Genomic DNA, 17,967 nt, shown 5'->3' with positions numbered 1-17,967 from the left:
AACACACACAGAGGGAGAACAAGCTTCCCTCTCTGATTCCCATTACTCCACTATATCTTTATTTTGCTAAGAGGTGCAAAGTTACATTAAACAGAAAACATTGACTTCTGGGTTTTACACATGATACAAACTGCAGTCTCCTTAGTGAAAGTCCAGTTTTGTTTGACCCCTTCCTCCCAACCTATGTGGACTTTCTCACTCGTTATATGTTTGTTGATGTCTGCATCAAATATTGGAACATATGGGTTGACAAATGAATTAGTTGAAAGCCTGGCGTGCCTCATTAAGATGCTAAAGGGTGCCTCTGCATTGATATCACATGCTGGGGGACAGGACAAAGAGTCTGTGTTTGACACACTGAGAATAAGAACATGTTCCCAGGGGTTAAATCAAGGATGGCACGCGAGAAGTGCATCAATGTATTTGTTTTGCCTGATAGCTCAGTGATAAAAATAATGTGCCTGATCTACTTTTAAAAAAAAAATGATGGCAACTTTTTGCAAAGGGTTATTATGTAGATCAGGCAAGAATGTTTTTTGTATGATTAACCTTTTTATGTAAGGAATACATTTTTCAAGTAGAGTCAACCTAATTTTTTCATATGAAATCAAATTAACTGTTCAAGTAAAATCAACTTGATTTTCACAAGTCAACCCAAATTTACTTATTAAGTTAATTTCACTTGCAAAATTAAGTTGATTTTACTTGTAAAAAGTATGTTGACTTTATCATGACAATCAAGTTATCACAGTTTCTGATACCTACAGCTGATACTGGCAATCTGCAGTTACCAAAGTGGATCTATGTAACTTCTTTGCAGTTGTCATACCAGTAGGCAAACTGGTGGACGATGAAACAACTAAGGTAACTGTGGAAACTGTAGTAGCAGCCAGGTTTTGCAGAAAATGGACATTTTCTGATTGTTTTGGGGACAGCAAGGTCAACAAAATACCACTTGAAAACGCTATGGGGGTAGGTTGAAGAGTTGTTCTTTCCACTTCACATGGAAAATAAATTCGACATAAAGTTCAAGATGGTAAAAAGCTATTTTTCCCAGCGAGGTCTTTAGAATTACCTTCTCTCACTCTGACTCTCATGTCCCACTGAATTTCTAAAAGCCTCCAGGTTTCCCTTTAACCATTAAGAGCAGCCACAACAGCACGCACTTCTTAGAACTGCTCTTCCTGCTCGCTGTCACAACAAAAGCCCTGCTAAACATCAAACGGCCTCTTACCAAACAAGGACACATCAAAGACTTGTTTTCCTCTATCTGCTTCTCTGCACACTAAAAACCCTCTGTTCAATATTTCGGTGTTGCATTACCACTCCTTCAGCTGGTTACAGAAGTCGCGATGATATCTGATGGTTGAAAAACTTATGCACAAGCTTACAAAGATTTCTGTATAGTCAGTGGCTCAATCCAGCTGATATCAGACACCTAAATAATTAACATCTTACTCTGAGCAGCACTTATCTTCTAATATTCAACCTCTGTCCTCAGGTTACAGACACTTAGTACAGAAAAAAGGTTCATCTAAACATGTGCAACAGTAATTACAGAGTAATCAGATGAAATTATAGAATACTGCTTTTATTACAGGACAGACTGTAATGAAAGAATGGGAGTGATCAAAGCAGTGTGCCCACTCAGTGTGCTAACACGAGGCAGGTAATCACGACCAGAGGGCTCACGCTGAGCCTGAAGGAGGAAATGATGATACATAAGCGCCAGAGGAAAGTTATGCTCGTGATCATGATGACACTGCCAAACCAGTCCGTTTTCATTCCCAAGTCCTCAAATACCGCCAATTTTGTTGTATGTTTGGAAAAAAATCCCAACAAGAAAAGCCACTTTTCACATCCGCATGATATGCCGGAAAGCGTCAGTTGAGACTGACGCCGGACTGGACGTAACCTGTCACGTTGTCAGATTGAAACACTGCCAGTATCATGATAATATATAGGAGCACAAACAAACCCTGGACCGTCATGCAGGGGTACGGTGTTCGCCTCCTGTCTGAATTTGATTTTTTTTTTCTACACTGCCTCTTTTGCCTAATCCCAATCAAAAAAAGAAGGGAGGAAACCAAACAAGACAAAGGTAACAAGTAAAGCGTAGAGTATGCATGAAATGCAGAGCAACAGAAAGTTATCCATGTTTTCACTGTTCGACATGCAAACTGTTTGCCCCTTGCTAAATTGTTTGGTATGTGACGTGAGGTCACCCGAAAGAGGGTCCAATAGCAACTATCTGAAAAGGGGGCATATCTCCACCTACCGTGGTGGAGTCAGACATACTTCCATCAACACATCAGTTCTTCCCCAGTGCTTGTATACTGGGACAAGGACAGTAGTTCAATTAAATACCCTAAAGGAGCTGTACTCCTTGCTTCACTTGATTGTGCATGGAAACTAACTGATTGAGTCCAACTGTATTTGAATGGAGCTCTCCCTAACTGCTGTTTAGTATTTCAGGCAGCCCCTTCAGTGTGAAAAAAGCTACCAAAAAATGTACAGCATCAGTGTGAAAAGCAGGCTTCTGTGAAGGCTCACACTTAAGGATTTGGCTAAGTATAAAACTGGGTTTCTATATGAAAATCTTTCCCACTCTGCTTTAACAAAAATGTAATGTCTTTCTGATGCAATGTCATATGCAACAACTTATGTCAGGACAGATGGTCTCTAGCCATCGTAACCAAGACAGCAAACCACTTAGTAAGAACCCAATCCAAGGTAGTCCTGAAGGACACAAAACAGTGTCTTTGAAATCATCTTTGCATGTTAATTTGACACTGACAGGCTTAAATGAATGCACATACAAATGATCTGATGTGCTGCAGTTTTTAGACACAAAAACAGCAGATTGTCAGTCAGTCAGCTTGGAGCTTGTCGAGTGATGGCAGGGTCGGGGGACCAGAAACTGGGCCAGAAACAGCAACAATCTGCAGTGCGCAGTGTCTAATCCAAGAAACAACTTCTCCCACTGCAGGACAACTCACACACTTGTTTAGTAGTCCTCAGTGTATGAATAATTAGAGAAAGACTGAACTGATGGAAGCAGACACTTTGTTTGTACATAGGCATGACTGCCTTCTCACTTGATTCATTGAAAGATGAATGACTTGACTTTCTAAATGCTTATTAAATTGCTTTTGCAAAATTGTAGTGGCATTAGGTAAATGGAGACAAATGAGTCTCGCTGAAACCCTCTTTCATGATAGACACTGACCGAATCAGTCAAAGACGTATTCCCAAAGCAGCAAAGTTGATGCAAAGCACTTCGAAGCTCAAGATCATTCATTTTTAACTAACTGAATAGGTGTCAATTGTGTTGGTCACCTTCGGTGGTGAATCGTCCTATAGGCAGGCACAGATTAAAAAGGCAGAGGCCCCTGGGCATGAAATCTTGTAGGCCCCCCTAAGCCCCACCCATCCACTACACACACACACACACACACACACACACACACACACACACACACACACACACACACACACACACACACATACACACTGTACTGTTATGTTATATACTATTACAGGTTTTTGCATGGGCTACAATCTGTTGGAAACACCTTGTAACAGTTGAAATTGTGGAATGTACCTTTAAGACATATTGCTACGTTGCTAGAGGAATGACGCCTTTAGGCGGTGCCTTGTTTTTTCCTTGAGTTAGTTTTGAGCGGCGCTCTCACCGAGAACGGATACCAGCGACCGAGCTCCACTGTTATTTTTCGCCTCTCAACTCATCAGTAACGTTAGGGTTCGTGTGGACACTATTTTATTCATGTATGATTAAATAGTAGCCGTACAATCGGGCTTTGTAAGGTTGATGTGTGATTATTGTAATAAACGATGAGCATTGTGGAAACCTCAGACAAGTGTGATTGTGCACTTTTGGTCGTCTTCGCTGACTCCAACGCTCTCAAACGCATCATTAACCAAGCAGCACGGACCCAAACCGTTACAACCTGTCATTATTACAGGATTTTCTAACAATAACTGTGCTCATGGCCTGCAGCCTGTGATCACAACCTGAATGACAGGACTGTAGATATCATCTGTCATACAAGATTTACACAACATATTTGCAGCAATGCATTATAGCCCACAGTGTGTAGCTATATGGTATATGCAGGCACATCCTGCCAAACTACAATTTTTAACCTATTTACCTGTAAAGTCTTGCTTTTTACTTGGCCCTCTCACCTCTATGATTGATGGTCTCCCCCAGGACCCCTCCTATTACCGACCAATAAAGAAAACTTCGATAATTCCCCATTCAAATGAACTGTATTCATCTATAGCTTATTATCTAATAAATTAATTTACCAAGTTCAGTCTTACATAGCCAGGAAGAGTATTTTCTCTGACTGCCAAGTTGGATTCATCTTGTGGTGAGTCTTGTGTTTAAATTTAATTTAGAACTAATTTCCTGTAATTCTACATCACCTGAACTGGTCTGTATTAGTTACATAGAGGGTGTAAAGGACAACAGAACGTCTACAGCTGCCAACAGTCCACAATCATTCCCATTTAGAGAATGTGTAAAATTAAAGCAAAGCAGTTGGGCTGGGGCACCAGGCCCTCGAATCACTAAATCTGCCCCTGATGAAAAAAAAGAGAGCAGCAGAGAGTAACTGGATGAGAGACAGAGCGATGCATCGTTATATTTATATAGAATTCCATATAAAGTCTGACTAAAACTGGGCCTAAAAAAGGCCTCTGTCTCCGTCTCTGTCACCCTGCTGCGATCCATCGGTCAGCTGTTGCGCAGGCACCGTGCACACAGTCTGTATTCCAGCACATTTTGTTAAAACAAAACAACTATTTCTGAGCATTTTCAGTATTAACTCTCTAACCAGCTGCTGCATGTTGGATGTTCAGTAAAACACAGGACACACAGTGGTAAGGACTACACACCACAGACAGTGTGCCTCATTCACACAAATCTGTGCCTAAACTGTGCATACTCATGTTTTACGCATAAATCTGTGATTCGTCAACATTTTCTTACTTGAATTTAGAACTGCCTCAGACCATGTGTACGCACAAATGATGGCTGTCTCGGGAAATATAAACACAAACTTTTTAATGAAATGCAGAGCATATTTAAACCACATTCCACCACATAAAAAAGGCTTTAATAAACAATATGGCTATTACATCCTCTGCCTTTCATCCTCATCAATTATTGTCATGAAATATTCCACAATAAAAACCAAGTGTCCCAGGCCTAGCTTACAGTGGACTATATGAGACTTGAATCTGTCTTTCATGATAGACTACTCCCACAAATCAATATTAGTGCCATGAAATTATTCCTATTATCATTATTATTATTATTATTAACAGGGCACAGAAATTGCAGATCCTGCTCCGAGCAGGTGTTAAGATCATATCAAACCTTGCTGGAAGAGACTGCAGCCTGTGCGTTCAGCAGAAAGGCATCAGAGACCAACATGTTTTGTGTCTGAAAGTAACGAACAGCTGTTCAGCTGTCTCTGATTGCCGTTACATTCACAGAGGCTCACTGACGGTCTGACACAGGTGTGTGTGTGTGTGTGTGTTAATTTAATTTGTGCACAGACACAACTTCACCGCTTTCTCTGTGATACACCTGCAAGCACATGGATTTCCTTATATAGAGAAAAGGGGGGGTGGCAGTCTGCTAATTTCATAGTCCGGCACGAGCCTGCCAGTTTAGAATAATTCTGATTCACCAACATAGTCACAGATGTAAGAACAAAATCAGCTCATAGCTGGTACGCACGTGTCATGAATCCGACGATCGTTTTATGGGCAAAGTAAAAACATTTCTGCACACATATTCAGTGAATGAGGCCCAGTGTGCGATCCGTTTGTACCTTTTGATCAGTAGCATAATGATAACCTGGTCAGTTTAGCACTATCATCTGACTGTTTTATCTCAGCTATCTAGCTAGCTAACGCCAATACGCTTAGTAGACAAAGTGCTGCCCCCGGTCTCCCAAGTGTGTGAGGCCCTGCAGGAGCGCAGCAGAATTGAAAGCAAGGCAGCGCATGGCGCCTGGCTACAGTGGTTTGAATAGTTAGTTTAAACTGTCAAGACTAAAATAGAAAAGCGAAAGGTAAATTGTGCGGTTGTTAAAACTCCATACCCACCCGCTGACGGGTCCCCGCCATCCGCTTTGGTGTCCGGCTGCTCCTTCATAGTAGCCTACCAGGCTCAACAAATGCATCTTTCAAGCCTCCATTTTCTGGCTCTTTGCCAAGAGAGATGCCTGTGGGAGAAAAAAAAGCTGAAATTTAGGATACATTTTACATTTCAAGCATTTCAAGCTTCCCTTTTTGCTGCTCCATCATTTTTTGTCCAGTTTCTTCTATGATGAGCACGAATGAGCTGTACAGTCTATGCTCTAGGTCTGGTCTTGGACTTGGCACTATCCAGTTCTCGCATCACCTGACTCATCATCGTCATCATCATCACAGGCACAGCAGCAAAGCAGTCAGAAAACCTTAGTTATTATCAAATAAAGTAACAGCATAAATGTATTCCTATTTAATGCGGGAAGTTTAGTATATATCTGATTTTTTTTTCTTTTTTTAAAAAGCAAAGTCTGGATGCTACAGTTGGTGGGGTTAGGAGGCCCCCAGTGCAGAGGTCCAGTGAAAACATTTTGTGATTAAAAAGATGTTTGCAGGTGAGGAGTTTCACAACAATTATTTAATAATAATAATAAACTATTATTGTTAAATTTGACATATATTCATACATACACATATTACATACATATACATATTATATATACATATACACACACAGATACACACACACACATATATACATATATATAATATAATACACAGAGTAAGCTATATATATACAAAAATACATAATGCAGAGTAAGCTACCTGTCTAATCCAGGCAATTCAATGTGTTCTCTAAAATATCTAAATTGAATAAAAATTAACCACAATCAGCCCTGCTGCAGTTAGAATATGCAGACTAAATATATAAAATCACAAGTTGTTTTCATCTATCAATAATCTGTTCTATTCTTTGCATATTTTGCTTTTCATACTCTTCATTTTTTCCTGAGACAAGTATTGACACCAGTTTTCAAGCATAATTTCTCTCCAGATAAATATTTGCGGGTAGGAGGCACAGATCATGTACTGACACCTGTTTGTCCAAGTGAGGCTGCCGTAGGTAGCTGTCCAAGATGGTGGACTGCTTGCACATGAGCCGAACAGATCAGGCAGGCAGAATGGATCAAGTACTGACAGGCATCACAGATGACACCCAGAGGGATACCCACCCCATGATACTTGCCCCTTCAAGATGGATTACTGAAGGCCTACCAACACAGGCACAGGGGCGCAAAGTGTCTCGCCCTCAACTGCAAAATGTCACTCAAATTAACACATACTGAATACGAGAGACACAAAATGACCTCAAAGAGGCACAAAATAACAATAAAGACAAAAAAATCTTCAAAGAGACACAAAACAACTACAACGACACACAGAGCACCTACCAATAGACACAAAACAACCTCAAAGGGACACAAAATGACTTTGGACACATAACTACAAAGACACACAAAGCAACTACAAAGAGGTACAAAACAACCTAAAAGAGACACTAAACAACTACAATGAGAAATAAAACAAACAAAAAGAGACACCAAACGACTACAAAGAGACACAACACTATGTAAGAGACAGAAAACAATCTTAAAGAGAACCTGAAATTTGACAATAAGGGACCTTTAAAGATAATTACAATCATTTTCTTATTATTTTAATTTCTTGGTTCAAACCTGTCAGTCATGCATTGTTTTGTCACAAACAGATGTCGCCTTAAAAATGTGATTGACAAGTCATTAATTAGCTTATTTTTAACAGCAAACGCTGTCAAAGTCCGGACTCGATGGCAAGTCAACGCAGACCCGGCCCACACTTCGTACCAGGAATGCAACAGTTCAATGTAATGAAGTGAACCTTTCCTTCTTTGAAAGAAAATGTTTTGTACATATCAATAAAAAGTTTGTTTTTTAGAGTATAGTCTATTTGAAGATTGCTACAGAGATCCTGGCCCAAGATTAGGCCTTCAACGTAAAGGTTTCCCTGTTTGACATCACTGTCATTGACAGCCGGCGAGCGTATGATGTTTCAGTCATCACGTGTCAGAGTTCAAGGGTCGGGTAACACGCGTCCATTCAAAATTATCCAGTTATTTAACAGCTACCGGGCATTGATGTACTGTCCTGCTGGCACAAGAAAGCGAGACTTCGTTGTCTTCTTTCTGTGTAAATTATATTGCCAGTGCAGTGAGGATGTCATTACCCAAATGTGCAAAGAGAAGAAAAGATGACGACAAAGTGGACAAAGAAATATGTGTTCGTTTTGCCGAAATCCAGCACAAAGTCCATGTGTTTGATTTACACAGACAGTCTGAGTTGTGAAGACTTTTGAATATTAAGTTCGAGAGCTCTTGCTATACAGTAACTCTTAGGGAAAATAAGTTTTCTTTTGGACCTTTATGTTCAGCTAATCGGTGTAAGGAACATTCTAGAAGACCGTCACTTGATTTTTATCTTTGATACAGTTTGTAGTATTTTGTGGCAGAAAGCTGTGATCCATCAGCATTTAACCATGTCTTGTCTTGGAGTATATGGTGAATATACGTACATTCATGTAATGTAACGCATCACTCAGCATGTCTTTCTGTTCCTGACAGAGGACACAATGTGTGGAAAGGTTTGATGGCTTTTAAGTGTGTGTGAGCGTCTTTGTGGCCAAACTACCAACCCCAAAAATGACAACACGGAGACCAGCCATTTCCAGCCACCCACAGAACACAACCACCACTCCGCTGAGCCGTCAGCCTCACAACCACTAATCTAACCAGACTGCTGTGTGGCTCCAAAGCGGAGCTGTAATGAACACTGTGTGAGAGCTCCAGAGGTTGGCGGGGGAAGCGAGGTAACGCTCGGCCCAGAGAAGGCAGCTCGGTTGGGCCGTGGTGTGGGAGTGCTGGAGGTGAGCCAGCTCGACTGTGGGAGAACTCTGGGAGATGTTTACCATGTAAAACCCCAGGGAGGTCCACTCATTAAATCCCGCTTTAAATTGGCCAATCTGGGGTCTGCTTTGCCACCCCACCTCCGCCCCCCACTACTACTTCCTCTCAGACTGTTTCTGGGAGGCATTTTTTGACTTAACCCTTTGAAACCTGAGCAATTTGGCTTGGTTTCTGTCAAAAACGTGGGAAGAGGGCCATGAACAAAGAATGAAAAAATGACCCAAAAAATAGCAAGAAAGTACAAGACAAATACCTGAAATTTGTAAAATAAATAAATACATACATACATACATAAATAAAAGGAAGAAAGAATTTTAATGTTCAAAGAAAATGACCAGAAAAGGTGTTCAGCTATAATAATTTGTTTCATTTTACAAATGTAATAATATTACATTATATTATATAATATAAATATGTTATATTATATTATATTATATTATATTATATTATATTATATTATATTATATTATATTATATTATATTATATAAATATAGTTTTTCTTTTTTCCCTTGACATTTTTCCATAGCTTTTCAAAACAGTTCTCTGAAACTACGCACTTCTTGCAATTTGACAAAAACTGAAACAGAAAGCCATCAAGTAAATGACCTGGAAGAAACTTTTTAAAATAATAATAATTCTAGAACATAATTTCTTTTTGCCTTGACTTTTTTTCTGGGCTTAAAAAAATCTTATCAATTAACACTGACAAATTGTAAGAATTCTGTAACATGTTATTAAATACTTAATTATGATAACTGGAATAACAGAGATTTTTCCCTAGCTCTTTAAAAACATTTTTTTAAATCTACAAATTGCAATTTGGGGAACATTTCTTGTCAAGTTGGTCATTCCCTTTTTTCCTATGTTTTTGAAAGAAATCACAGCAATTTTTTCGTGGTTCGAAGGTTTGAATACTTGTAAAAGACGTCTGAATGCAGAACAAGAAAAGTGATGTTGCTCCAGGTTTTTAAGGATTAAGGATGGACGGTTGTGATCACAGTGATCCTCTAAGCTGCTGGTCGATGGGTTCAAGCCACTATGCCACTGTCTGGTGCTACATACACAAGGAAACTATTATCCAAACTCATGTGGTAAGGTAATTGGTCAAAACGAGAACGCTTTTTTTGTCTCTTCCGTTTTTAATTGAACCTGTGTTGAGAGAAAACAAGCCCACTGTTTGCTTTAAAACCACCACAATATCATAAGAGTCTCTTTCTTTTGTCGGAACACAATAAATTAGATATATGCCAAAAGGTATAAAATCCCAAATGATCCCTATTAAATCCCAAATCCCTGTGTCCTAACATGAGGGTGAGGGTTGCAACTGAACTATTTGAAGCTTTGTTGCTTCAAATACCACTGGGTCAAGACAGCCTGCCCCCAAAGCATTCTCACGCTCCAACTGAGCCTTCCCCAAAATACAACAGGAAGTAGGGGGGTTAGACCACGAGGAGAGGGGTCAGGCAAAGGGGGAATAGGCTAAATGAGTGAGTCACTGAAAGAATGATTAAAAAGCACATAGTATTCTACTGCCATATATGTCTGTATCTCTGTACGTGGATGAGGGGAGCTGGCTTTTCTCACCACCAGTGTATTTTTAGCATTCCTCCGGCTCCAGCTGTATCCAGCGTTCCATAAATACCAATAACAATAACACCAGAATGAAACTTTAGCCATGAACCTCTGGGACATTTTACATCTTCACAAGTACAAGCCAGCCAATAAAAACAACAACAATCTGCTCTTGTAAAAGAAACAATTCGCCGTGGAGAGACATACCTGGCAGCTGGCAGGCCTCAGGGCACCACACTGGGCCCTTAATAAACAACTGTGAAAGCTATAAAAATGCCACTATTGAGCAAATACCATGTGATGTATTAAATTAGTTGTAAACCAGGTAAAAGGGACAGATCAATTTTGGGGAAATATTCTTTTTTGCTTCCACACAGTCTTGCCTCAGTTTCATCCTGTGGGGGCATTTTGCAGGCAATTTAGTACTCCATATTGCATGCATGAACAAGGGCATACTGTCCAAACCAAAAAGTTTGAACAGAAAGTGGCAAATCTAATGAACATTAGTGCTGCCTGTACATGCTCTTCAAAAATATTGTATTTACTGTATTCATTTTAACTATTTTCCACCTGATGATGTCACCTTTACCATATTTAGCATATGGAGAAAATCCATGATACTTTGCATGTAGTATATTAAAAATAATTCATTTTTGGTTTTTTGGGGTTGTTCTATCATCTGAAAACACAGTGGCATCATCAAAAAAACTGGCATTTAAAAGGTTAAAATTCTGAAAATTAATTAATATTTGATTGTCATGATTAGGGCTGATGTGGGTTTAAAAATTCTCAATTAAAGTAGAAAATCCCATTAATGTAAAATATTTTTTACAGCGTGATTTTGAAAAGTGCATGTTGTGTGCAGAGCGGTATGAGTGTGAGGATTTGAGACTGCACAAAAATCATAATGTATAAAAGTTGATAGTGCTGCAAATCATTGGCATATCCCAGACTGCAATAATTTAAAAGACATCTACTTTGCATGTAGTATAATGAAAATAATTCCTTTTTTTCTTTTGTTTTTTTAAATCTCAAACATAGTGGCATCATGTCAAAAACCTGGTGTTTAAAGGCTCTGAGAAGTTAAAAAAAAAATGTGATATTTATTATTAGGATTGATGTTGGTTAAAAAATAAATCCAATGAAAGTAGAAAATAATATAAATGTATAGCGCGAAACAATTATGTGTGATATTAAAGCAGGCTGTAAGGGTTCAAATTACATTATTAGCACTTTGTATCTTGTTTTTTTTAATGCAGACCAAAACAGAAATCTATGACATGTGATTCTGGGGGAGTAATATGCTGGAACCATTTCTCCAGTGTCTCTAGCTGTGGCGTGAGTTGCCAGATTTATTGGTCTTTGTACAGTTCAGTGATACCAAACCTGGCAACTTCACTGTAACAAGACTCCAGGAAGCTGCCAACAGTGACTGCACCTGCAGCGAATGGTTTCAACATATACGTCTGCAGTAACTTCCCCCAAAACCACAACTCCTGCTTCTAGTCTTTATACCAAATAACCACATCCTGATTATCCATCTTCATATCTATGCAATCATTTCCCCAAAATATTGAGATATTCAGAGCTACAGTTTCTACTTCCTGGACACGCAGAGATAAAACTGATCTTTTCATCCAGCTCTGTAAAGAAAGTCATGCATTTTTGAAAAAGTTTTCAGAAGAGTGTTCTTTAAAAGCTTGGCGTTTGAAGCTGCAGCCTCCCACATAGGCAGGATGTGACCTCCCAACCTGCGGATGGACAGTTTTGAAGACTGAAAGGACGAGGAGCGTGTGAAGCGGCGTTCCAAAGTGAGTCAGCGCTCTAGGTGTTAATAACAAGACCCCGAGATGCTGTGTGCTTTCAGGCATGCACATTTGATTAAAGGGTAGAAGAAGACCTGCTTGTGACCCAACCAGAACTCTAACTGTCTGCAGTTTAATGGATAAACTATAAAACTGAAACCAAACTGCTGCGAATACATACGACATGCGCATTTACTGAATATCATAGTCTTTATAGCAGATGATAGATCGCAACATCCACCCCAATTAATGCTTTGATAAAATGTCTGGACTGACTCATTTTCTCAGTTAGACTTTTTCTGTCTTTATAAATATATTAATACTCTGAAACCTGTGTACATTGGCTTGATTTGAACATGAACATGTTGCAATTACAGATCTACGAAATGCAAACTCTCTGTTGCTGCCTTTACACAGGTGAGACACCACACCAGGGTTTGTTAAGCTTAAGGCAAGTGGGATTTAAGACTTTAGTAAAACTTTAATGATGACACTCTTGAAATCCCACATGCCATGTCTCTGCATTTTTTAGACTTGAAATAATGATTTAAGACATTTTAATACCAATTAAGGCCAAATTTTTAGATTATTGATTTTAGTACATTTAATGGACTCATTCTTGCATTACAACACACATGTGCACTCTGCACTTTTGAATTTTATCTAATTTTATTTATGTATTTATTTGAATTATTGTGTGTTGTGTTATATGTTTTCACTGCCTGTCTAGAGATGCTTCTATGTTTCGTTGTTTTGACAATGACGATAAAGAAACTTGAAACTAAAACTTTTATAGGATCCATTGGAGCCCTTCTCCTCGCTGCCACAGGCCATCAGCCCACGATGGCAACTTACGCCAGCAGAATTCAAGCCATACAGCCGCCTACCAAAGGTCTGTCCCCCTGTCTGCTGCCCGTTCTCCTCCCGTGGAAAAATCCACAGCAGTGCGGAGCAAGGCAGAGGGACCATGGGGCGACTAGCTCACTAATTCTTGTCTCATTGGTCTGATTAACAGACAACGAGCGAGGCAAGGAGGGCCTGAGTGATGACCCTGCGGGAAACTGTACAATGAAATAAATAAATCAATGTATGGGAAACAGCGCTATCACTAAATGGTGATTCCAGCGATTTTCCGACAGAGTTTCTGTTAAATCAATATCAGGGAAGCATTATCTTCATGGCAGTTGCTTACTCAGGTCTCAGAACCCACGTCGTCTCAACAGACCCCGAGATAATGGTGAAATGCATCTATACTCCCTGACAGAAAAGAGATATCAGCTCTGCTATATATTTGCCTTTCCAAACATAGTCTCCCAGCTAAATGAAATGACTGATCACCACGTCTACACTGGCAGCCACGCGGATCCAGTATCAGAGCTGTGGAGGAGCAGCCTCAGCCTTAGATGAGAAAAAAAAATCATTTGATTAAAGATAAAGTCCCTCCAATCCGCCACATTCTCTACGCCTCGGAGTCACCGCCAGGGCACATGGGACTCCCAGAGTCAAAGTCACTGCCGAGAAATAAAGAATGGATATTTCATGTTTCAAAAATGCCTCAAGTGGAGGAAGTACAAACAAAAACAAGAGCAAGCTCTGGAGAGGATGACGGACTGCGGTTTCACTCTTTCTCAGCTGGATTTCTCATCCGGATAGAGGGAGAGGGGGAAGGCTGAGAGCAAGAGAGAATTGTGGGAAAGGATGACAAAGACGGGGAGGTACATGGTGTCCTCTTCATCCCGTAAGGAGCTGACCTCACTTGACTGTGAAGCCACTTTGGGGTAAAACTCCTCCGCTCGGCAGCACCAGTAGTCATGTCTGGGTCTTTGCAAGCTCCATAAATAGCTACTTAAGCGCCGGCTGAGTGGGAACAAGCTGTACCCATCACCCCGAGGGGCAGAGAGGAGAATGGAAAGCACGAAATCCCATGGAGAGCCCATCCACAGGACTCTCGGCCCCTCTATGAGGATCAACACAGACCGATGCTTTCTGTCGGCCCCCGTTAAATATGATCGCACTTGTTCAACACCTTCATGTGTCGAGTGTGGGAAAGTACTAATGTTGTCACGTCTTACAGCAAAAGTTATCAGTGACACCGACTGGCGAGTCAGATTTAAACAGAATACAAGTCTGCAGTCATGATGGAAGCCATCAGATCAGGGATACACAGCATGCTTTATTTGGGGCCACATTTGCAAAATGACAGAAAGCCAGGGGCCAGTTGGAGCAGCCCCACACATGTTATTAGGATTCTAGGGCATTTCTAGTATTTTGGGATATTTTAGGACATTTCTAAGGTCTTAGGACATTTCTAGGATTTTGGGAGGTTTCTCAGATTTTAGGATGTTTCAAGAATTTCAGGACATTTCGATAATTTTAGAAGGTTATAGAATTTCAAGACATTTCTAAGATTTTAGGACAGTTCTAAGCTTTTGGAGCTATTCCAAGATTTTTGGACATATGTAGGATTTTAGGACATTTCTCAGATCTTGGACATTAGGGTCTAAGCTAGGATCTCTTTTTTTATTGTGAATTAGAAAATGGTTGGGGGGGCACCTGGCACCCTAAGTTGAGTATCACTGCATTAGCTGATCCATCTTTATACTTGGTGCCGTGTCAAACTTTGTCCAAATCCACACAACTTTATTTTCATATTTTAGTGAGAGCACCAAAGTTTCTAGAGATGAATTGTGGAGAAATATGTATGAAGTAGTCCACAGGAGATTTAGGATGCTTCTGTTTGATGGAATAGTACAAATATTAAATATGATGTTTTTGGTATTACATATTTCACTCCATGTAAACATAGCTTCAAGCAATTGCTGGATTAAAAACCTGACTTGCTTTGTCATTTCAGTCACATTGACCCTGATACACATGTTGAGCTTTAGACACTGCTGGAAAGAAGAGATTCATCACATTAAATAATGGCCGTCAGTGAGCCATGATATGAAGCAAAAGGTCTTTCAACATTTGTATACAGTGGCTGCAAAGATGCATGACAGAGCCTGCTGGCCATCCAGACTGAGAGCCCATGCTGTGTTTTGGGGGCTGTCACACAATGAAAAATACATCAAAAAGCTTAAGGACACTTTTGTTTTGTAGCCAGCAAGGTAACGAAAACAAGCATATCCAACTACACGGTGCAGGAAGACATGAAAATGCTGTTTATGCTGGAAGAAGGGTGGTCCATATGACAAACAACATTAGCTAACAGATTGGACTTGACAATACTGGCTCTGCTGTATGCTCAGAACCTCCCAAATATATGCATTTTTGTTAAAAGGTTATGATTTAACGCATCAGTTCAAACAGTCTTGTGCACAAGCGTGTTTCTCATAGGAGGAAGTGTTATGGTTATTAGTTTTTTCGTGAAAATGCATGTTTGGGACACACTGACTGAATAAAGACTTGGATCATGCAGCACGAGTTTTGTCAGAGTTCATAAACGGATGTTTTGATTGAGTTGCTGTTGTTAAATGTGGACCCCGTTCACTTTAATTCAGGAGGAATGTTCACCTTTTTTGGATTCTCTGTTCACCGTGGAGGCATGCAGGATTTAAAAAAAAAGTTTTCTTGACAAAGTCAATGTCAATGTCAGTCAATGTCATTTTGTGCTTAAAGTATTCCTTTAAACTTAGTTGCAATAGTAATTCAAGAGTTGTTTCATTTTGAAGATCTGGTCAAAAGTGGAAACTGATATCCATTCTTCTTTGTAGTTTGTTAATACAACAGGTTCAGCTGCATCAAGTCCTAAAAACCCAGATACAGTCATGTACAGATATTGAATATGGAATGATAAAGTAAACCTTATCAAGAGCTCTTAAAAACATTTTTTTTAAAAACGGAAATTATCATTATGATAATCATGATATTTACTTATTTCTGTTCATATATACATATATATATATACTGTGGATATAAATATAGATTTAGATATTTTATTTTTTACCTTACACTTTGTATTGTGTTCTATGTACTTCTTGTTTTGTTATTGGATTAATGTTGTCCACTGACTGGTTACTTTCTCTGCTTGTTGTTGATATTTATCTTTTGTGGTATTTTACCGTAAAATGTTAATTTAGGGGGTTTTGTTTGTTTGTTTTTGCTTCGTTTTTTGTTTGTCTTCATAACTCTCAGTGTCAGACTGAAACATGAAATGTGACACTAATAAGCACAGCAGTCCACAAACCAGCTGAAATCAACTCATAGTTCACCTGTTTCCAACGTTACCACTCTAATAAATAGACATTAAAAGTGGTTAGCAGTGTTACAGTTATAGGTTAGAGGGCTCCTGCTTCACCGACTTATATGTTTAGACTGCTTTTTTTAATGCTGCTATTGCCTCCTATGCTGCACGTTTATTGCTTTTATTCTAATGCATTTTTATTGGTTTAATATTGCTCATTATTTATTTTTATAGGTATCTATTTATTTATTTATTATATACGGAATTGAGTACTTGATGCTATTTATTGCACCTTGACCTGAGTACTGCAATAACTTCTTTTCATGTTTTTTATGGTCAAAATGACAATAAAGTGTTACATCCAGGCAGAGCAGCTGCGAAGCTACAGAACACTGATTGAGACAAACAAACAACAACAGTTGTTTAATATCGAGACATCCAAGTGTTTCCAGCAGAATTTGTGCCTACAAATGTAGGTGTTTTGAGCCTCACATTGAGGTGTTTCCAGAAACATCTCTGCCTCTAAATGTGGGTGTTTTTTAGCAACACTTTTCCAGTGCTGTTTGGGTCCCAAACATGAGTGTGATTCTAGAGTGGTCACTGTGTTTCCATCAGAATTTGTGTCCCCAAATGTGGGTGTTTTTAGCAACACATCGAGACTTTTCAAAATGCATTTCTGCCTCCAAACGTGGATGTTTTCAGCCCGATCTCATTCCAAACCTGTCAAATACATTAGCGCTTTCGGTATACACCCAAAGGTGGGTGTTATTTTATCGAGTCGTCACTTTGTGCCTAAAAATGTGAGTGCTTTTAGCGACACATTGAAGCGTTTCCAGCGGGGTTTCTGCCTCCAAACATGGGTCTTTTTACCACAACGGGACAAGAGGACAAAGGGACACTTAGAGTTTTTTCCAGTGACATTTCTGCTTCCAAACGTGTGTTATTTTACAGAGTTGTTTTTAAATTTCTAGCCACATTTGTGCCATAGTATGTCAGAGTTTTAGGTCCAAAATAATCTTTTTTCAAATTATAATCAAGTGGTTTTGTGCCTAGACATAACCACACAGCAATGTTGAAACCTTTAAGGAGCGATTGCACGCATCAGACCGCCAAAGATGCCCTGGAAGTGCCTCTGGAAAAACTCCTGGGAGTTCCTGCAGCAGGGCTGCGTGCACATACCATGGGCGCGCACGGCCAAATATGACACTGATGAGCAGTACAACTTCGCACCATGAGCAGAAAACTTGAAAGTATTGCAACTTTTATGCACGCCCAAAAAACGCCAGAAGAACATGTTGCGCTGTAGCAAGAGAGACGCTGTGTACCATAGGGAAAC

General features: G+C 39.6%; 1 protein-coding gene across 1 annotated transcript in view; it reads right to left on the bottom strand.

Moving 5' to 3' along the window:
* rce1a (Ras converting CAAX endopeptidase 1a) overlaps positions 1-17,967 on the bottom strand; it is a 205,418-nt gene that overhangs the window by 105,531 nt on the left and 81,920 nt on the right. Inside the window, exon 11 of the transcript XR_015775606.1 lies at positions 6,145-6,263. The gene's annotated coding sequence lies outside the window, so the exon portion shown is untranslated. The remainder of the gene's footprint in view (positions 1-6,144; positions 6,264-17,967) is intronic.

This window comes from Plectropomus leopardus, chromosome 23 (genome assembly GCF_026936395.1).
Source record: "Plectropomus leopardus strain MGB_pleo_1.0 chromosome 23, ASM2693639v1, whole genome shotgun sequence".
Classification (NCBI taxonomy): Eukaryota; Metazoa; Chordata; class Actinopteri; order Perciformes; family Serranidae; genus Plectropomus; species Plectropomus leopardus.
The sequence above is the reverse complement of the archived record's forward strand: the minus strand, read 5'-3'. Positions and strand labels throughout refer to the sequence as shown.